This window comes from Nomascus leucogenys, chromosome 1a (genome assembly GCF_006542625.1).
Source record: "Nomascus leucogenys isolate Asia chromosome 1a, Asia_NLE_v1, whole genome shotgun sequence".
Lineage (NCBI taxonomy): Eukaryota > Metazoa > Chordata > Mammalia > Primates > Hylobatidae > Nomascus > Nomascus leucogenys.
In genome coordinates this window covers 42,625,390-42,646,304 of record NC_044381.1, presented here as the reverse complement: position 1 = coordinate 42,646,304, position 20,915 = coordinate 42,625,390, and the positions used below count along the sequence as shown (strand labels likewise).

At 37.8% G+C, this 20,915-nt stretch overlaps 1 pseudogene; it reads left to right on the top strand.

Annotated features, from left to right (window-relative positions):
- The first annotated feature begins 300 nt into the window (after positions 1 to 300).
- LOC100590934 lies at positions 301 to 1,537 on the top strand (annotated as a pseudogene).
- Positions 1,538 to 20,915: the final 19,378 nt, after the last annotated feature.

Genomic DNA, 20,915 nt, shown 5'->3' with positions numbered 1-20,915 from the left:
TAAAGGGTGGAGGATTTATTATAGTTAGTTGAAGGCAAACTCAGTAAGGCTCTCTGATGTGCTGGTTACTGGGAGTGAGGGAAAGGACAGCAAATCTATGTCAATTTCCTCTGAGCTAAATGAAACAATATAAGATCATGCTTTCATTTGGGGATGAGGAGTTAGGGTTTGAAATGAGTTTGTCTTATGGTATAAAATATACCACCATGAAAGTGATAGATGTTCAGGACAGAAATTTTAGGAAATGTAAAAAAAATATAAAAAATAAAATAGGTTGCCACCCCCAACCCACTCAGGCTAATGGCAACAGCTAAGCTACTGAACACTGGTTAAAAAAAGAAAAAATACATGAGAAAAAAAAAAGTCTATGAATTGTTAGGTAGTTCATGGAAAGCCCTCTTGTAGTCCAAGGACCATATTATAGCAGGAAATGCAGCTAGAAAGAATCGCCTGGAAGGAAAAGCTGCAATCACAAATAAAATCATCAGTTTTATAATATTTTTCAGTCATTACAGGAAGCAAGTATCAAAGCTGCTTTCACCAAAAAATGTGGGGATATGGCTTTCATTGTGCCCCAGTGTGAAATTATTCCAGTTAAAGGGGTTCGCAGAATAGCAATTAGTTGTTTTCTTAAAAGAAATCCTGGTGTCATCGACAGATGTGAGTTTTACTCACCTAATGTGGAGATGTTTTCAAGGGTGCTGCCAGTAATGAGAAACAGTGAATTGCTGTGAAATTTTGCTGTGCTGGACTTGGTAAAGGCCGAAGTGAAGTGGCTAGCGTGAATCATGCTGCACAGGTTATTTTTAAAATACTGGAGAAATCCTGGTTGCCACAGAACTGTGTACAAGTTGATACGAAGATTGAATTTGGTGTTGATGTAACCACCAGAGAAGTTGTTGTTGCTGCTGATGTTACTGATAATGACACCCAGAGACTCTGGCCATTAAGAGATCAAAGCAAACAGAAAGACAAACAGTCTTATTGTGACCTCAAAGAAGCAACTCTGGAAGGGCTCCAGATGGTAAAGAAAAACTTTGAGTAGGTTGCAGAGATTGTAGAATTGCTTTGGAAATCAGAAAGTCAGTGCAGGGGTGTAATATGCATAGGCTCAATGTCTGATCTAGATCACCGTGAAAAAATCAAGAGGGCCTGTGGAAATTTTGGGTTTGGGTAACATCTGCCCATAAAGGACTAGATGAAACTCTGAGGATTAAAGCTGAGTCTGAAGGGGATGGCATTCCTTCTGTATTTGTGGCAGTGGCAGGCAGAGGCCATGACTAGGGACCAGTGATGCCTGGGAACACTGCATAACCAGGTAGTTATCAGCTGTCCTCCCCTCACACCAGACAGTGACCTCAGGATGTGTGAGCTTCCCTTTAACAGGGGTCTCAGGTAGTGGACCATACTTTCTGCAGAAGATTCAGCTCAGTATGATGCCCAGATATTTGGATTAAGCAATCATTTGGCAGGGGGCAAACTGTGAACAAGCATATTGAACACATGGATTTCATTGAAAAGAAAATCAGAGATATAATTTATAAGAAAAAATGCCATTCACAAGGCAGGGATGCCCTCTTTCACCACTCCTATTCAACATAGTGTTGGAAGTTCTGGCCAGAGCAATCAGGCAAGAGAAGAAATAAACGGTATTCAATTAGGAAAAGAGGAAGTCAAATTGTCCCTGTTTGCAGATGGCATGATTGTATATTTAGAAAACCCCATCATCTCAGCCCAAAATCTCATTAAGCTAATAAGCAACTTCAGCAAAATCTCAGAATACAAAATCAATGTGCAAAAATCACAAGCATTCTTATACACCAATAACAGAAAAACACAGAGCCAAATCATGAGTGAACTCCCATTCACAATTGCTTTAAAGAGAATATAATACCTAGGAATCCAACTTACAAGCGATGTGAGGGATCTCTTCAAGGAGAACTACAAACCACTGCTCAACGAAATAAAAGAGGACACAAACAAATGGAAGAACATTCCATGCTCATGGATAGGAAGAATCAATATCGTGAAAATGGCCATACTGCCCAAGGTAATTTATAGATTCAATGCCATCCCCATCAAGCTACCAATGACTTTCTTCACAGAATTGGAAAAAACTACTTTAAAGTTCATATGGAACCAAAAAAGAGCCCACATTGTCAAGACAATCCTAAGTCAAAAGAACAAAGCTGGAGGCATCACATTACCTGACTTCAAACTATACTATGAGGCTACAGTAACCAAAACAGCATGGTACTGGTACCAAAACAGAGATATAAACCAATGGAACAGAATAGAGCCTCTGGAAATAATACCACACATCTACAACTATCTGATCTTTGACAAACCTGACAAAAACAAGAAATGGAGAAAGGATTCCCTATTTAATAAATGGTGTTGGGAAAACTGGCTAGCCATATGTAGAAAGCTGAAACTGGATCCCTTCCTTACACCTTATACAAAAATTAATTCAAGATGGATTAAAGACTTAAATGTTAGACCTAAAACCATAAAAACCCTAGAAGAAAACCTAGGCAATACCATTCAGGCCATAGGAATGGGCAAGGACTTCATGACTAAAACACCAAAAGCAATAGCAACAAAAGCCAAAATTGACAAAGAGGATCTAATTAAACTAAAGAGCTTCTGCACAGCAAAAGAAATTACCATCAGAGTGAACAGGCAACCTACAGAATGGGAGAAAATTTTTACAATCTACCCATCTGACAAAGGGCTAATATCCAGAATCTACAAAGAACTTAAACAAATTTACAAGAAAAAATCAAACAACCCCATTGAAAAGTGGGCGAAGGATATGAACAGACACTTCTCAAAAGAAGCCATTTATGCAGCCAACAGACACATGAAAAAATGCTCATCGTCTGTGGCCATCAGAGAAATGCAAATCAAAACCACAATGAGATACTATCTCACACCAGTTAGAATGGCGATCATTAAAAAGTCAGGAAACAACAGGTGCTGGAGGGGATGTAGAGAAATAGGAATGCTTTTACACTATTGGTGGGACTGTAAACTAGTTCAACCATTGTGGAAGACAGTGTGGCGATTCCTCAAGGATCTAGAACTAGAAATACCATTTGACCCAGCCATTCCATTACTGGGCATATACCCAAAGGATTATAAATCATGCTGCTATAAAGACACATGCACATGTATGTTTATTGCAGCACTATTCACAATAGCAAAGATGTGGAACCAACCCAAATGTCCATCAATGATAGACTGGATTAAGAAAATGTGGCACACATACACCATGGAATACTATGCAGCCATAAAAAAGGATGAGTTCATGTCCTTTGTAGGGACATGGGTGAAGCTGGAAACCATCATTCTCAGAAAACTATCTCAAGGACAGAAAACCATGGAATACTACGCAGCCATAAAAAAGGACGAGTTTGTGTCCTTTGTAGGGACATGGATGAAGGTGGAAACCATCATTCTCAGCAAACTATCGCAAGGATAGAAAACACCACATGTTCTCACTCATAGGTGGGAATTGAAAAATGAGAACACTTGGACACAGGGTGGGGAACATCACACACTGGGGCCTGTCATGGGGTGGGGGGAGGGAGGAGGGATAGCATTAGGAGATATACTTAATGTAAATGACGAGTTAACGGGTGCAGCACACTAACATGGCACATGTATACATATGTAACAAACCTGTATGTTGTGCACATGAACCCTAGAACTTAAAGTATAATTAAAAAAAAAAAAAAAAAAAACTCAAGCTTCTTCCAGGCTCTCAAAAAAAAAGAAAAAGAAAAAGGAAAAAAAAATGCCATTGCATTTTTTAAGGAAAACACTTCAAATTTCTAATTTAGCTGCAGGAACAAAAGCAAGATAAAAGGATGATTTTATTTATTTATTTATTGAAATGGAGTCTCACTTTGTCACCCAGGCTGGAGTACAGGGGCGCGATCTCGGCTCACTGCAACCTCCACCCGCTGGGTTCAAGCAATTGTCCTGCCTCAGCCTCCAGAGTAGCTGGGACTACAGGTGTGCACCACCATGTCTGGTTAATTTTTGTATTTTTAGTAGAGATGGGCTTTCACCATGTTGGTCAGGCTGGTCTCAAACTCCTGACCTCAAGTGATCTGCTCTCCTCAGCCTTCCAAAGTGCTAGGATTACAGGTGTAAGCCACCACACCCAGCCGAAAAGATGATTTTAAATCAGAGAAGACAAATTAAAGGTATTGGTAAAAAAGAAAAAAAGAAAAAAAAAAAACAGAAACCAAAAATAAAATAAATTGAAAATCACTTATAATTTTACCATTCAGAAACTGTCTTTTAAATGACATTCCAATAGCAATAAGCACATCTAGCAACCCATCTTGGTTTCTAAATACCTTTCTACACTAAAAAGAACCAGAGGCCAGGCGCAATGGCTCACGCCTGTAATCCCAGCACTTTGTGAGGCCAAGGCAGGCAGATCACCTGAGGTCAGGAGTTCGAGACCAGCCTGGCCCACATGGTGAAACCCCATCTCTACAAAAATACAAAAATTAGCCCGGCATGATGGCAAGTGCCCATAATCCCAGCTACGCAGGAGGCTGAGACAGGAGAATCACTTGAACCCGGGAGGCAGAGGTTGCAGTGAGCTGAGATTGCACCACTGCACTCCAGCCTGGACGACAGAGTGCGACTCCATCTCAAAAAAAAGATAAAGAACTAGGGCTTTTGGGAGAAATAGTTGATTCTATGGCTAGGGCAGAAAAAAGAAGATGAAGCTGGAACATTTAGTTACAGAGTGTAAGAAAATGCTCAAGAGTGATGGAGACTTGACAAAAGGGCATGAAAAAGAGATTTGAAAAGACTTCTGCTGGCTAAATCTGTAATAATTTGAATATCAAAGTAAATAATAATGGTAAAGGATTATAAACCTTTGAATAAAACAGGGAAACATCAGTTCATACGGATGTAAACACAAAAACAAATACAAGTAGAGAGAAAAGGAAGTTTTCCTTCTAATATAATGCTAATAATAAATGTATAAGTAAAAATGCCAAACATCATGGTAACAATAAATTCAGCCAAGAAACATCAATAGGCGCTAAATCTGGTAGCTTAATGAGTAAAAGTTTGATGAGAAACTGGATAATCATACAATTTCCACTTAACTTTCCACAAAATACCACTTAGAAAGAGAACAAGAATAGCATGACCGTGAAGAAGCTGGATGACCTTAACCCAGTGACCCAACTTAACATCACCTGTAATGGGACAAGCTGACATCACAGGCCACCTCACAGAAGGCAGTGAGACCTCAGCATTATTTCTGTAATTGCCTGCCAAAAATGCATCACCTCTGCCCATTATGAGGAATTATCAGACAAAAACAAACAAATGAGCATGCTACAAAATGTGTGACAAAAAGTCAGGGTCTTAACTGTTCTAGAATGAAGGAGATTAAAGAAACATAACAACTAAATGCAAAGTGGGGTCCTAGATTGGATTTTTTGGCTATAAAGGACATTACTGGTGAAACTCAAAGGGGGTCGGGTCTGAGGATCGGATGCCAGTAATACGTCAGTGTTAATGGTTATACTGAGATAACACAGAAGAAGGTCCTTCAGTATTTATATCACTATAAATACTGAAGTATTTGGGGGTGATGGGAATCCCAGCAACAACTTGCCCTCAAATCATTCAGTTAAAAAAAAAAAAAAAAAAGCTCTTTGTACAGTACTTAAACTTTTCTGGATGCTTGGATTTCATAATAAAATTACTTTGAAAAAATATGTATCTACTTGAGATAGTGCCATAAAGAACCAAGAATAGAGAAATCTCTACTAACTTCTTATACAGCTTGGTGCCCTACCATTTATGAGCCTTAACTTTAGACCTTCAAGCATATTTCAGTCTCTAGGCCTTGGATGACCATGCAAGGGTTGTGCAGCGATAAGGTCAACCTTAGTAGCTAAGAAAGAGAGAAAGGCAGATCCCAGAAATCAAATTAAGCAGTTTACACAAACCTATAATGTGAGTTGTCACTATTTCCATTTCTCAGGTGCAAAAATTGAAGCTCAGAAAGGCAAAGGAAGTTGGCCAAGATCACACAGTAAACATTCCAGCTGGAATTAGAGTAAAGACCCCAAGGTCTGTGCGCTTGACAGCCCTTTAGCAAGGTTTATCTTTCTTGTGGTAAATTAAAAGCCAAAGGGCTACTTAGGGGTAGTTGTCTGGTGAGGAAAGCCAAGGGAGTATGCCCAGGATAAATACCATCACCCATTGCCCTGTTCTGCAGCGGCAATCAGGGATCCATACCCCTTGCTGCCATCCAGTGCTTCCTGAAGACCCCAGGGAAGTCCTCAGTTGACAGAATCTTCCTTATCCCACTCTCCACCTTTCACTTCTGATGTGGGCTCTTCCAAGGCCTTCCTTTGGCACAGCCAAAGCAATACTCAGTGACGGATCAACACAAAATGATGTCCTCAGAATGCTCTGGGCCTCTCTGGGAATGTCATCTTAATTAGAAAACCTTTCATGACTTTTAATTTGTATTGGTCATTTAAGAAGGCATTGAATTAGCTGAGGATTCAGCAACATTGAATACTGACTCTTAAGAACCTCATTTAATTTACTTTGTTATTTACCAAGTACAGGTATTGGAATGTGAATGATGAGAGTTTATCTTTGCAAATGCATACAAGAGTTTTTAAACTTACAGTTTAAAAGAGTGTCTGAGGATGTACTGCCCAGACCAAAAAATATATATATCAAATGCTGTAAGATCTAATATTTGTCTCCTCCAAAGAAAAAGCAATCACTCCTTTTGAAATGGACATTAGCTCTTTTTTCAAGTACTTAATTCAGTGCTTATCACAAAGCAGATATGCAATAACTATTTATTGTATGGATAAATGAGTGCTGATACCAAGAGCCGAGAAAATTGCCATCATCACACAAATGGTCCTGTACCAGCTTCGTCAAAATGAAAGTTCTTTATAATTAAATTTAAAACACAGTATTTTATTTAGGAAAATTCCTAAATTAATCCTATGAGTGTCAATTTGCTGATCTTATTCAACAGTGATATTTAAATAATTTATTGATATTAAAAGCACTTTTCACTAAGAAAGGTATTTTGAAGTTGAAAGTGTAAAACTTTCTTCAACAACAAAGGAAAAGAATGCATGGAAAATTTTAGATCAAATTATAGCTTTCCATGTTATATTTCTATTTTCAAAATTTTTAATTGTCTTTTTTAGAAATTTTTCTGGGTACATAGTAGGTGAACATATTTATGGGGTACATGAGATGTTTTGATACAGGCATGCAATGTGAAATAAGCAGCACATCATGAAGAATGAGGTACCCATCCCCTCAAAGGTAGATTTATCCATTGAGTTTCAAACAATCCAATTATAGTCTTTAAGTTATTTTAAAATCTACAATTATTATTGACTATCATCACTGTGTTGTGCTATCAAATAGTAGATCTTATTCATTATTTCTATTTTTTAATACTCATCCCCATCTCCCTCTCAGCCCCTCACTACCCTTCCCAGCCTCTGGTAACCATTGTTCTACTCTCTATGCCCATGAGTTCAATAGTTTTGATTTTTAGCTCCCACAAATAAATGAGGACATGCGATGTTTGTCTTTCTGTGCCTGTCCTATTTCACTTAACATAATGATCTCCAGTTCCATCCATGTTGTTACAAATGACTGGATCTCATTCTTTTTCATGGCTGAGTAGTACTCCATTGTGTATATATACCACATTTTCTTTATCCATTCATCTGTTAATGGGCACTAAGCTTGCTTCCAAATCATGGCTATTATAAACAGTGCTGCAACAAACATAAGAGTGCAGATGTCTCTTCAATATACTGATTTCCTTTCTTTGGGGTATATACCTAGTGGGTGATATTGCTGGATCATATTGTAGCTCAATTTTTAGTTTCCTGAGGAACCTTCAAACTGTTCTCCATGGTGGTTGTACTAATTGACATTCCTCCAACAGTGTACAAGTGTTCCCTTTACTCCATATTCCCACCAGCATTTGTTATTGCCTGTCTTTTGGATAAAAGCCATTTAAACTGGGGTGAGATGATATCTTATTGTAGTTTTGATTTGCATTTCTTTGTTTATTTCTTTGTTCTTGTTTGTTTGTTTGAGACAAGGTCTCACTCAGTCACCCAGGCTGGAGTGCAGTGGCACCATCTTGGCTAACTGCAACCTCCGCCTCCCAGGTTCAAGAGATTCTCCTGCCTCAGCCTCTCAAGTAGCTGGGATTACAGGCACATGCCACCATGCCTGGCTAATTTTTGTATTTTAAGTAGAGATGAGGTTTTGCCATGTTGCCCAGGCTGGTCTTGAACTCCTGACCTCAAGCGATCCACTCGCTTCGGCCTCCCAAAGTGCTGGGATTACAGGTGTGAGCCACCATGCCCAGCCTGATTTGCATTTCTCTAATGATCAGCAATGTTGAGCACCTTTTTTATATGCCTGTTTGCCATTTGTATGTCTTTTGAGATATGTCTATTCAGATCTTTTGCCCATCTTTTGATTGGATTATTAGATATTTTTTCCTATATGGTTATTTGAGCTCCTTGTATATTCTGGTTATTCATCCCTTGTCAGATGGGTTAAATTGTCTTTTGAATTTTTAAAGTTTAAATTAAAATTATTTCTGCCCTGTACACTCTGGCATTAGAGGCTATGGGCTCCAGGGCTTTGATGGTGAGCAGGGGACGCAGCAGGCACATGCTCTGCATCTGCGCCGACTGTTCAGCATTTGACTCCCAACCCCTATGTCCACTTTCCCCACTTTTCTGCCTTGCCCAGGTCTGGGAGGTTCACCTCTGTTTTGCACCATCCATGCTCCATTGCCTTCTAGCTTCCAGGTGAATCCTGTGCACTATCAGCAAAGTAGCTACAGGAGGGAGAAGTTGGATTATTTATTTTTCCTTCTCATTCCTCACCTCTCCAACTGTGTCAGGAATCCCCAAAACCCCCAGGCTTGATGATTTGCTAGGATGACTCACAGGACTCAGTGTATAGTCTTGTTCGTGATTATAATTTATTCCAACGAAAAGATACAAAACCAAATCAGAAAAGGAAAACGTTTGGAGGAAACCAGGCACAATCCACGTCCTCTCCTGGTAGAGTCGCACAAGATGTGTTTGATTCCCTCAACAAGGAACTGTGGCAACACTTGTAAAATGTTGCAACCCCGGGAAGCTAAGTAGAAACTCAGTGCCCAGGATTTTTACTGGGGGCTGGTCATGTGACACCCTACTTTTCTATATCAAAATTTCAAACTCCCAGGCTGGGCATGGCAGCTTATGCCTGTAATCCCAGCACTTTGGGAGGCAGAGGCGGGTGAGTTGCTTGAAGTCAGGAGTTTGAGACCAGTCTGGCCAACGTGGTGAATCCCTGTCTCCACTAAAAATACAAAATCTAGCCAGGTGTGGTGGCACGTGCCTGTAATCCCAGCTACTTGGGAGGCGGAGGCACAAGAATTGCTTGAACCCAGGAGGTGGAGGTTGCAGTGAGCTTAGATCATGTCACTACACTCTAACCTGGGCAACAGAGAGAGACAATGTCTCAAAAAAAAAAAAAAAAATCCAAACTCCAAGAAGGAAAGCAAGTATTAGTTAAACCATATTATTTGTACTGTTCAGTCACAGTGTAGCCACTCTTATCAGTAAAGGTAGTAGGAACCACCCCCCCCAGAAATCTTAAGTTCACAGACTCCAGCGAAGGGCCACCTAGTAAGCTGGCCTTTCAAAGGACAGCAGCCAGGTCTTCTATGCTAACACTTTTCTGCACCAAGGTTCTGGCAGCGGCTATTTTCCCGGCAGTCCCAGCTCTTCTTAAGTGCCCTCTTCTGCAGTTACGTGTTGCCAGATTCCAGGAACTTCTCCCTCCTCCTTGTTCCTTCAGGTTCAGATTGGGGTGAATCTCTGAGAGTGTTTCTTGTTGGTTGCCTTAACTCAAGCCACCCAGCTCTGCACAGTCTCATCATTACTATCTGACGTGGACTCGCATTTCCAGTGAATAAGGAGGAAAGGAACCAGATTTACCCTCCAGACTGAAATCACCCTAAAAAACAGACAAAATACAGGCATACCTCATTTTATTGTGCTTCACAGATACTGCATTTTGTAAACTGAAGGTTTGTGGCAACCCTATGTCCAGTAAGTATATCAGTGCCATTTCCAACTCCACCTGTTTACTTCATATCTCTGTGTCACAGTTTGGTAATTCTTGCAATACTTCAAACCTTTTCATTATTTTTATATGTTACAACATAAAGATCAGTGATCTTTGATATTCTTATTGTAATTGTGGACTTATACGAGTGTAAGTGGATTTTACTAAGAAGAGACAATAGGGATTCCAAATATATCTTTGAAAAAAAATTAAAATTTTCCAAATTTGGTATAAGCTATAAACCCACAGATTTAAAAAGTCATGAAAGCCCAAGGAAAAGAAACATAAAGAAAAACCATACAGAAGTATGTCATAGTTAAAATGCTCAAGACCAGTGACAGACAGAAAATCTCAGAAGCCAGTGGAGAACAAAAGACACACAATAAACAAACAAAGATAAGCTAGTGTCTCATGAGAAGCTGCGCAAGCATGAGGACAGCTTTAAAGTAGTGAAAGAATAAATCCTTTAATTTATCTAGAATTCTATACTCACTAAAAATATCTTTCAAATATGAAAATGCTTTCAGACACAAAATCTGAAAGAATTTATCACAAGCAGGCCCGCATAACAGGAAATATTTAACATTCAAAATTCAATGTAAAATTCACCATATTAACACACTAAAAAAAGAAATAAAAACATATGATGATCTCAATAGATACAGAAAAGGTATTTGAAAATATCCAACGACTATTCCTGATAAAAACTCACAGAAAACTAAGAATAGAGGTAAATTTCATCAACCTGTTACAGGCAATCTCTGAAAAACCTACAGCTTACACATACTTAATGATGAATGATTGATTCTTTTTCCCCAAACATAAGAAACAAGATTAAAATGTTTGCTCCACCAATCCCATTCAACTTTTTACTGGAGATTTGAGCCAGTGTTATAAGGAACAAAAGACATTTTTAAAAAGAGGCTGGGCGCAGTGGCTCATGCCTGTAATCCCAGCACTTTGGGAGGCTGAGGTTGGTGGATCATGAGGTCAGGAGTTCGAGACCAGCCTGGCCAACATAGTAAAATCCTGTCTCTGCTAAAAATACAAAAATTAGCCAGGCATGGTGGCACACGCCTGTAATCCCAGCTACTCGGGAGGCTGAGGCAGGAGAACTGCTTGAACCTGGGAGGCAGAGGTTGCAGTGAGTCGAGATCATGTCACTGCACTCCAGCTTGGGCAACAGAGTGAGACTTCATCTCAAAAAAAAAAAAAAAAAAAAGAAAAGTAATAAAAAGCATCCAGACTGGAGAGGGAGAAGTAAAATTGTCTTTATTCATAGACAACATAATCATCTGTGTTGAAAACTTAATGGAATAAAAACAGAATCACCTGGCACAAAATAAGTGAGTTTACGAAGGTTGCAAAATAGAAAATAAGTATACACAACCCCATTGTATTTCTATTTATTACCAGTGAACAACTGGATATTTGAATTTTTAACAACTTTATTGAGCCACATTTCAAAAACCACACAATTCACCTATTTAAAGTGTACAATTCAACAATATTTAGTATATTCACAAATACATACAACCATCACCACAGAACATTTTTATCATCTCAAAACAAAACCCTGTCTCCTTTAGCAATCACCCCACCCTCCCATCCGCCACCCCAAACCCCTAAGTAACCATTAATATACTGTCTGTCTCAGTCAATTTTCTTGTTCTGGACATTTTATATGAAGGATGTCATATAATATGTGATCTTTTGTGACTGACTTCTTTCACTTAGTATATTGTTTTCAAGGTTCATCCATGTTGTAACATACATCTTTCCTTTTTCCAGCTAAATAATATTTCATTATATGGATTTAACCCATTTTGTTTACCCAATCATCAGTTTATGTACATTTGGATTGTTTCCATCTTTTGCTTATTATGAACACTGCTGCTATAAACATTAGTGTACAAACTTTTATATGGGTATATGCCTTTTTTTCTCCTGGGTTTATACCTAGGAATAGAATTGCTGGTTACCATATGACACAACTATTTACCATATGAAATCTCTATGCTTAATAGAGTTATTATGTAAAGAATTGCCAGACTGTTTTCCAAAACAGCATCATCTTACATTCGCATCAGCAGTGTATGAAGGTTCAGTTTCTCCACATCCTTGCTATCTGATTTTTTTATTGTAGCCATCTTAGTGGGTATGAAGTCATATCACATTGTGGTTTTGGTTTACCTTTCCCTGAAGACTAATTATGGCGAGCATCTTTTTATGTTCTTATTATCTATTTGCATACCTTCCTTGAAAAAATGCCTACTCAGACCCTTTGCCCATTTAAAATTGGTTTATCTCTTTATGATTGGGTTGTAAGAGCTCATTATGTATTCTAGATATAAGTAATTAGATATATAATTTGCAAACATTTTCTATCATTATGTATATATCATATTATCTATCTTTTTACTTTTGTGCTGATGTACTTTGAAGCACAAAATTTTTTAATATTTTTTCTTTTGTTGCTTATGTTTGGTATTGTACCTAAGAATCCTTTGTTAAATCAAAAGTCATGAAGATCAATCCTTGTGTTTCCTTCTAAGAGTTTTATAGTTTTAGCTTTTGCATTTCAGTTTTTTATTCATTTTGAGTTAGTGTTTTGTAACTTATGTCAGTACCACACTGTCTTGATTACTATTGCTGTGTAGTAAGTTTTAAAGTTGGGAAGTGCAAGTTCTCCTGCTTTGTTCTCTTTCATGATTGTTGTGTTTTGCTTTGTTTTGCTTTACTTTCAGATTGTTTGCATATCCACATGCATTTTAGAATCAACTTGTCAACCTCTACAAATAAATCTGCTTAGGATTCTGATAGGGATTGTGTTAAATTTATAGATCGGTATGAAGAGTATTGCCACTTAACAATGTTAAGTATTCCAATCCATGAACACAGGATGTTTTTCTAATTATTTAGATCATCTTAATTTTTTTCAACAATATTTTATAGTTTGTAGAGTGTAAGTTTTATGCCTCATTATTGATTTAATGCTTGTGTACCCACCACCCTCAAATTCATGTGTTTGAAGTCCTAATCACTAACATGATGGTATTTGAAGGTAGTGCCTTTGAAAGTTAATTATGGCCAAGTGCGGTGGCTCACGCCTATAATCCCAGTGCTTTGGGAGGCCAAGGTGGGCGGATCACAAGGTCAGGAGTTCGAGATCAGCCTGGCCAACATGGTGAAACCCATCTCTACTGAAAATACAAAAATTAGCTGGGCATGGTGGCACCACCTGTAACCCCAGCTACTCAGGAGGCTGAGGCAAGAGAATTGCTTGAACCCGGGAGGCAGAAGTTGCAGTGAGCTGAGATCACACCACTGCACTCTAGCCTGGGTGACAGAGCAAGACTCCATCTCAAAAAAAAAAAAAGTTAATTACATTTACATGAGGTCATGAGGGTGAGGCCCCCATGATGGATATGCTCTTACAAAAAGAGAAAGAGACACTTGAACTTTCTCTGTCTCTCTCCATGCACACACTCCAAGGAAAGACCATATGAAGATACAGCAAGAAGACAGCCTTCTGCAAGCTAGGAAGAAGGCCCTCACCAGAACCTGAACATGCTGACATCCTGATCTTGGACTTCACAGCCTCCATAACTGTGAGAAATACATGTCTATTGTCCAAACCACCCAGTCAATGATGCTAATCTTAAATACTTAAGATTAAATTTAACAAAAAAGTGCTAAGAAACACTTTTGTTAAATTTAATCTTATGTATTTTATGCTTAATTTCATTTTCATATTGTTCATTGCCACAATGTAGAAATACAATTGATTTTTGTACATAGATCTTGTACCCCACAACCTTGCTTAACTCATTTATTAGTTGAAATAACTTTTCAGTGGGTTTCTTAGAACTTTCTAGATACAAGATCATGTCATCTACAAACACGGATAGTTTTACATCTTCCTTCCCAATTGGGATGCCTTTTACTTCTTTCCCTTGCCCAATTGCCCTGACTAGACTCTCCAGAACAGCGTTGAATAGAAGTTGCTAGAGCAGACTTATCTTCATGATCTTAGGAGAAAAGCATTAAGTTTTTCACTATTAAGTATGATATTGTCAGTGGATTTTTTGTTGATGCATTTTATCAAGTTAAGGAAGTTCATTTGTATTCGTAATTTGTTGAGAGTTTTTTTTTTTTCTCATGGATGGGTGTTGGATTTTATCAAATGCTTTCCCTGTGTCTATTGAGATGGTCATATGAGTTTTGTTTTTTATTCCATTGATACAATGTATTATGTTAATTGATTTTCAGATGTTAAGCCAACCTTGCGTTATAAATCACACTTCAGTGTGATGTATAATTATTTTTATATGTTGCTGGATTTGGTTTACTACAATTTTGTTGAGGATTTTTGCATTTGTATTAATAAAAGATACTGGCTTATAGTTTTCCTGAGATGTTTGGGCTCACAAAATGAGTTTGGAACTTTTCCCAACTCTTCTGATTTTTGGAAGAGTTTGTGGGAAAATCGCATTAATTCTTCACTGAATGTTTCGTAGAGTTAGCAGTGAAGCCATCTGGGCCAGGATTTTCCTTTGTGAATAGATTTTTTATGATTATTAATTCAATCTCCTCCCTTGCTATAGTTCTATTCAGATTGCCATTTTTCTTTTAGTCAGTTTTAGTAGCTTGTGTTTTTCTAACCATTTGTTCACTTTATCTAAGTTATCTAATTTGTTGGCATACAATTGTTCATAGTATTCCTTTATAATCCTTTTTGTTTATGTTAGACTAGTAATAATGTCTCCTTTTTTGTTTCAGTAAGTTTTTGCTCCTTTTTTTTCTTGGCCAAACTAGCTAAAGATTTATCAAACCTGTTGATTTTTCCAAAGAACAAACTCTATTGCTTTTTTATTTATGCTTTCACTAATTTCCTCTGTAATATTTTTTATTTCCTCTCTTTTTTCACTTTAGATTCATTTTGCTTTTTTTCCCAGTGTCTTATGTGGAAGGTTAGGTAATTCATTTGAGATCTTTCTTCTTTCTTAATACAGGCATTTATAGCTATAAATTTCTCTCTAAACACTGCTTTAGGTGCATCTCATAAATTTTTGTATGTTATGTCTTTATATTCATTCATCTCTTAGTATTTTCCAATTTCCCTTTTGATTTATTGTTTGACCCATTGGCTATTTAGAAGTGTGTTGTTTATGTTATATTTATTTTTGAGTTTCCAAATTTTCTTCTGTTATTTATTTCAAATTGCATTTTACTGCAGTCAGAAACCATACTTTGTATTCTTTATATATTTTCAAATTTATTGAGGTTTGTTTTACAGGTTAGTATATGGTCTATCATGGAGAATATTCAACATGCCCCTGAGAGGAATATATATTCTGTGTTGTTAGGTGGAGTTCTATAGGTGTCTGTTCGTTCTAGTTGGTTTATAGTGTCATTCAAGTCTTCTATTTCCTTGTTGACCTGTCTAGTTATTCTTTTCAGTATTGAAAGTAGTGTACTGAAGTCTTCAGCTGCTTTTCTTGATTTGTCTATTTCTTTTTTCATTTCTGTCAGTTTTGCTTCATGTATTTTAGTGCTGTTACTAGTGCTTATGTTCGTATAATTGTTACAACTTATTGATGTGTTAACCCCTTTATCTTTATAAAATATCCCTTTTTATCTCTAGTAACTTCTTTTGTTACAAAGTCTACTTTGATATAACTATAAGATACTCTAGCTTTCTTGGGGTTTCTGTTTGCATAATGTATCTTTTTTCTCTTTTACTTTCAACATATTGGTATATTTGAATCTAAAACGTGTCTCCTTTAGAAATCCTGCCATTGCACTCCGGCCTGGGCAACAGAGCAAGACTCCATCTTAAATAAATAAATAAATAAATAAATAAATAAATAAATAAAATGTGTCTCCCTTGGGTAGCATATACTTGGATAATTTTTAGGCCCATTTTGACAATCTCCACCTTTGATGTGGATTGTTTGTGTGTTTAGTCATGTTTAAACTTATTATTGATATAGTTGAATTTATGTCTGCCATTTTATTTTTTCTTTTTTATATGTCATGTTATTTTTATTCAATTTCTTGTTTATTGCTTTATTTGAATTAGGTAAATATTTTTTAATGCTGCATATTAATTTATTTAATGCTTTTTTCACTATATTTTGAGGGACTTTTTAGTGGTTGCTCTAAGGATTGCTATATATATCTCAAAATATACCAATCAGCTTCAGATTGATACCAGTTTATTTCCAGTGATACAAAGAAATGTTAGTCTATACAGCTTTATTTCTTTTCCCTATTTTTGTGGTATTACTATGGTTATGCATATTATTTATCTTAATGTTATAAGCCCAACAATAAGTTATTATAATTAGTGATTTAACATCTGTAGTTATGTTTTTAGTTCAATCAACTTTGCTCCCAAACACCTCCTTTGTGCTGCTATTGGCAAGTATATGATGCATATGCTGTATTTCTATATGGTCCAGGCCCAACAATACATCATATAAATATTATTTACACCATTGTTATTTAAATCAGTTTAAAAGATGAAAGGACAAACATTTGCATCTATGCTATTTTTTATAATTACATAATTACCTTTACTAGTGTTCTTTGTTTGCTCATGTGGGCTTGAATGACAGTCCTGAGGCACTTGCTTTCAATCTGAAAAATTTCCTTTAGAATTTCTTGTGAAGTACAATCTGCTAGCAAAAAATTGTTTTTGTTTATCTTGGAGAGTCCAGTTTTCCCTGATTTTTGAAAGATACATTTCTGAATATAAGATTCTCGTTTGACAGTTTGTTTTTTTTTTTCCTTTTAGAACTTTGAATATGTTATCCCACTGTCTTCTGACCTCTATTGCTTCTGCTGAGAAGTAAGCTGTTAGTCTTACTGGGGTTTCCTTCTAAGTGACCTGTTATTTCTCTCTCACTGCTTTCCAGATTTTCTTCTTGCCTCTGACTTTCAGCACTTTTACTATGATGTGTCTGTGGAACTGTTTGTGGATTTAACCTGTTGGAGTTCATTGAGTTTCCTGGATGTGTAGGTTATTGTTTTTCAGTAAATATGGAAAGTCTTCACGGATTATTTCCTTAAATATATGTTCTGTTCTTTCTCTCTCTTTTCACTTTCAGGTAGTCCTATTATGCCTATGTTGCTGCATTTACTGGTGTCCCACAATTTTCTTAGGCTCTGTTCATTTTTCTTTAGTTTTTGTTCTTTTGGCTTGCATAATTTTTATCAATCCGTCTTTAAGCTTGCTTATTCTTTCTTATGCTGGCTACTACTGAACCTGTCCAGTGAGTTTTTTATTTTGGTTATTGTACTTTTCAATTCCAAAATTTTTATTTTTTTAATAATACCTATATCTTTACTGATATTTTCTATTTATTGCAAAATTGTCATCATATCTTCCTTTACTCCTTCAATTATGGTTTCATTTAGTTTTGTAAATATGTTTATAATGTCTACCTTGAAGTCTTTGTCTGATAAATATAATATCTGATCACTGTCATGGGTAATTTCTGCTGCCTGCTTTTGTTTCAATATATGAGTCACACAGTCTTGGATTTGAACACCTTGTAATTTTTTATTGAAAATGGGATATTTTGGATAATATATTGTAGCAACTTTGAATACTAGTGCCCTCCTCCACCCCCAGGCTTATTCTAATTTCCTGTTTATTTGTTTAGTGATTGACTGCATTATTTTAATGAAGTCTATGCCACCACCTGCTTTCCACACACACACATACCCACTTCTGATGTTGCTCCTCAGGGAGGTTCAGCTTTAGCTTTACAAACCTGGGATCACAGTGGTTTTGGTAGGGCTCTCTTCCCCTGACCACACTCAGCTGTTAAACTCCACTAATTTCCAGCTGATTAGTCCTTATTAACAATTCCCTTAGGCATAAATTGCTCTACAAACTAACCCAATCAAATTCTGTCTCCTTTGAAGAAACAGTTTCTGAAGTCACTATTTGATATGTGTTCTGACACTATGAGGGCCCTTCCCAGATGTCTTCTTCCCCAGTTCTCTCCTGCAAACTAGAAGGCCTACAGTTTAGCCTGGATCTTGACCTGCCTCCCAGTCATCTTTCACCACAATTTTCACTGTTCTTAAGAGCACCTTTGAGCTTGAACTTCTTTATCCTCTTTTGCAAATGAAGTAAGTTCCTTTAGGAAGAGATTAGGAGCTGTCTGTTTTATGGCCTGCTTCTGCCTTCCAGCCAGAGCTTTGACTCTGGGGGCTAGGACAATGGCAAGCTTCTCCCCCAGGGACACTTTCATTTCAGGATCTGAATGCCCAGTGGAGGCAGGGCAGAAGGCTGGGGTCCTCTTGGACCTTACATCTCCTGATGTGGAACAACTTCCAATCAGCTGGAGCAGGGGAGATTATGGCCCCACCCTTCTCTGCATGCCATGCCAAGGTAGAGTCTCCACTCCGCAAGTAGGGGCTGGGTGAAAGAATGGAGCCCCCATTACCTCATGGCACTTGCTCAGAACTCGGAAAGGGGTAACAGGAGAAGATTGCAAGGGGACAAGAGGAAACTTTTGGATGATTATGTCGATTGTGGTAATGGTTTAATAGATGTATACTAAAACTTAACAAAAATCCTATACATCAATAAAACTGCCAAAATTGGAAAACATAACTTAGGGGGAGATATTTTTAATATAATAAAGAGTTAGTATAAGAAAATTTCATACCAAAGGAAGGGAGAAACAAGATCCTAAAATAGGAATAAATTCAGTCATGAACTCAGGTATCTTCCATCTATATCCCTAGATAGAAATCTTGGTTGCAGAGGAGGTAGAATAATGTCAGAATGCCTGGCAGAGAGCTTAGCATTCACTATGTACTTGTTAATGTTTATTGAGTAAATGTTTGTTGAGTTTGTTGCCCTTGGGAAGTTACTTTCACACCCATCACTTCTGTAGGGTCAGTTTCCCTCTAACACCACCATGATAAACAGCCTTTGATCACAACAGGAAGTCATATTGCATTAGACTCAAGAGTCATTCAGCACATCTTCCTTACATTGCCTTCATCATAATAACAAAGAATGCTGAGCCATTACATAGAATGTAGCAGTCACATTTAGCGCCTTATCTTTTTTTTAAATCTGACCATCTCAAAATGGAGATGATAGGTTCCATACACCTTCCATGTATTTCCAGTTTTAAGAAGCTTTAAGAAGTCGAGAATAACTTTTAAAGAAATTACATTAGTTAATAATTTTCCATGACTTGGCTCCTACTGGAGCCTTTCAATTCTACATGCGTCTTTTTTCTCAGCCAGGCTGGTCTCCGTGTTGCTCTAGCCATGCCTCATTATAGTAATAGCTGTCATTTCACATAATCTAATGAACACCATGCACATCATACACACTTCACATACATCAGCAAGAATCCTCACATCCACCCTCAAAGGCATTAATTATTCCCCATTTTACAAATGTGAAAATTGGTGGTCAGAGAAATTAAATAACTTGCCCGAACTCTCTCAACGAGTAAAAAGTTTCTGTCTGACCCTCCAAACGTGTACCATCGGGCTCTCTCTCTGTCTGATGTTCAGATTTTTGTCTCTGCCTTTTTCCTCCTGCCATTTCCTCAGTTTGGACCTTCCTTTCTCTTTTTTTTTCAAGGTCCTGCCTTCAGCACAAACTGTTCTCCAACAGTCCAGGCCCCAGGCTCCTCCAAGTACAGCTTGCCAATTCCTTGTCTGGGAAGGGAAAAGGAGGGAGAGAGAGATAGAAATGGGGGTCAGAAGTAAAGCCATTAGATGCCAGGCATAGTGGCTCACACCTATAATCCCAGCACTTTGGGAGGCTGAGGTGGGCAGAAAATCACCTGAGATGAGTTCGAGACCAACCTGGGCAACATGGCAAAACCCCGTCTCTACTAAAAATACAAAAATTAGCTGTTCATGGTGGTACATGCCTGCAATCCCAGCTACTAGGGTGGCTGAGGCAGGAAAATTGCTTGAACCCAGGAAGTGGACGTTGCAATGAGCTGAGATCATGCCACTGCACTCCAGCCTGAGTGACACAGCAAGACTCCGTATCAAAAAAAAAAAAAAAAAGTAAAGCCATTAAGAAAGCCAGGAGGTAAGGAGTAGGGGATGAAGAGCCAACCTCGAGAAAAGGAGATGAAATTCTGTCTCCTCTGCCCTTCAGAATGCTGTAGCCTTATCTCGCTTTTGAGAGCAGGTAAGGAAGATGGGCAAGCAGAGGAAGGAAAGGTGTTGGGTGGAAGATTCTCCTTCACCCAGAAATGGCATCAGCACTCACCAGGACCAGAACCCAGGCTTTGTAGGGCAGGAATGGAGTGCACCAGCCAATTTCCTCAGCCTCTGCTTCACACAGCTGTGGAATTACTGATTTCTTTGTCCATTTTGTTAATTAAACTAAAAATAATTTGCCATCATCCATCATGCTTTCAAGAGATGGTCTTTAGCTATGAGCATCTGATTTGGAGTAGCAGAGGAAATGCACACTCTGTTAATCAAATTTCAAAAACCAGAATCCAGTGGGACCTTTGGACCAGCAAAGGGGGGCTAAAGCATATATGCCCTGTTGCTGCACTTAGGTAGTGAACCACTTGAGGAAAAGAACTGCTTTGAAAATCTTTATTTCCTGAATCTGCAGAGGAGGCCAGGAGAACTTTCTAGGGATGAGGGTGATGTTCCATATCTTGATAGAGGTGGTGTTTACACAGATATATAGCTGTTAAGTCATCAGATTGTAC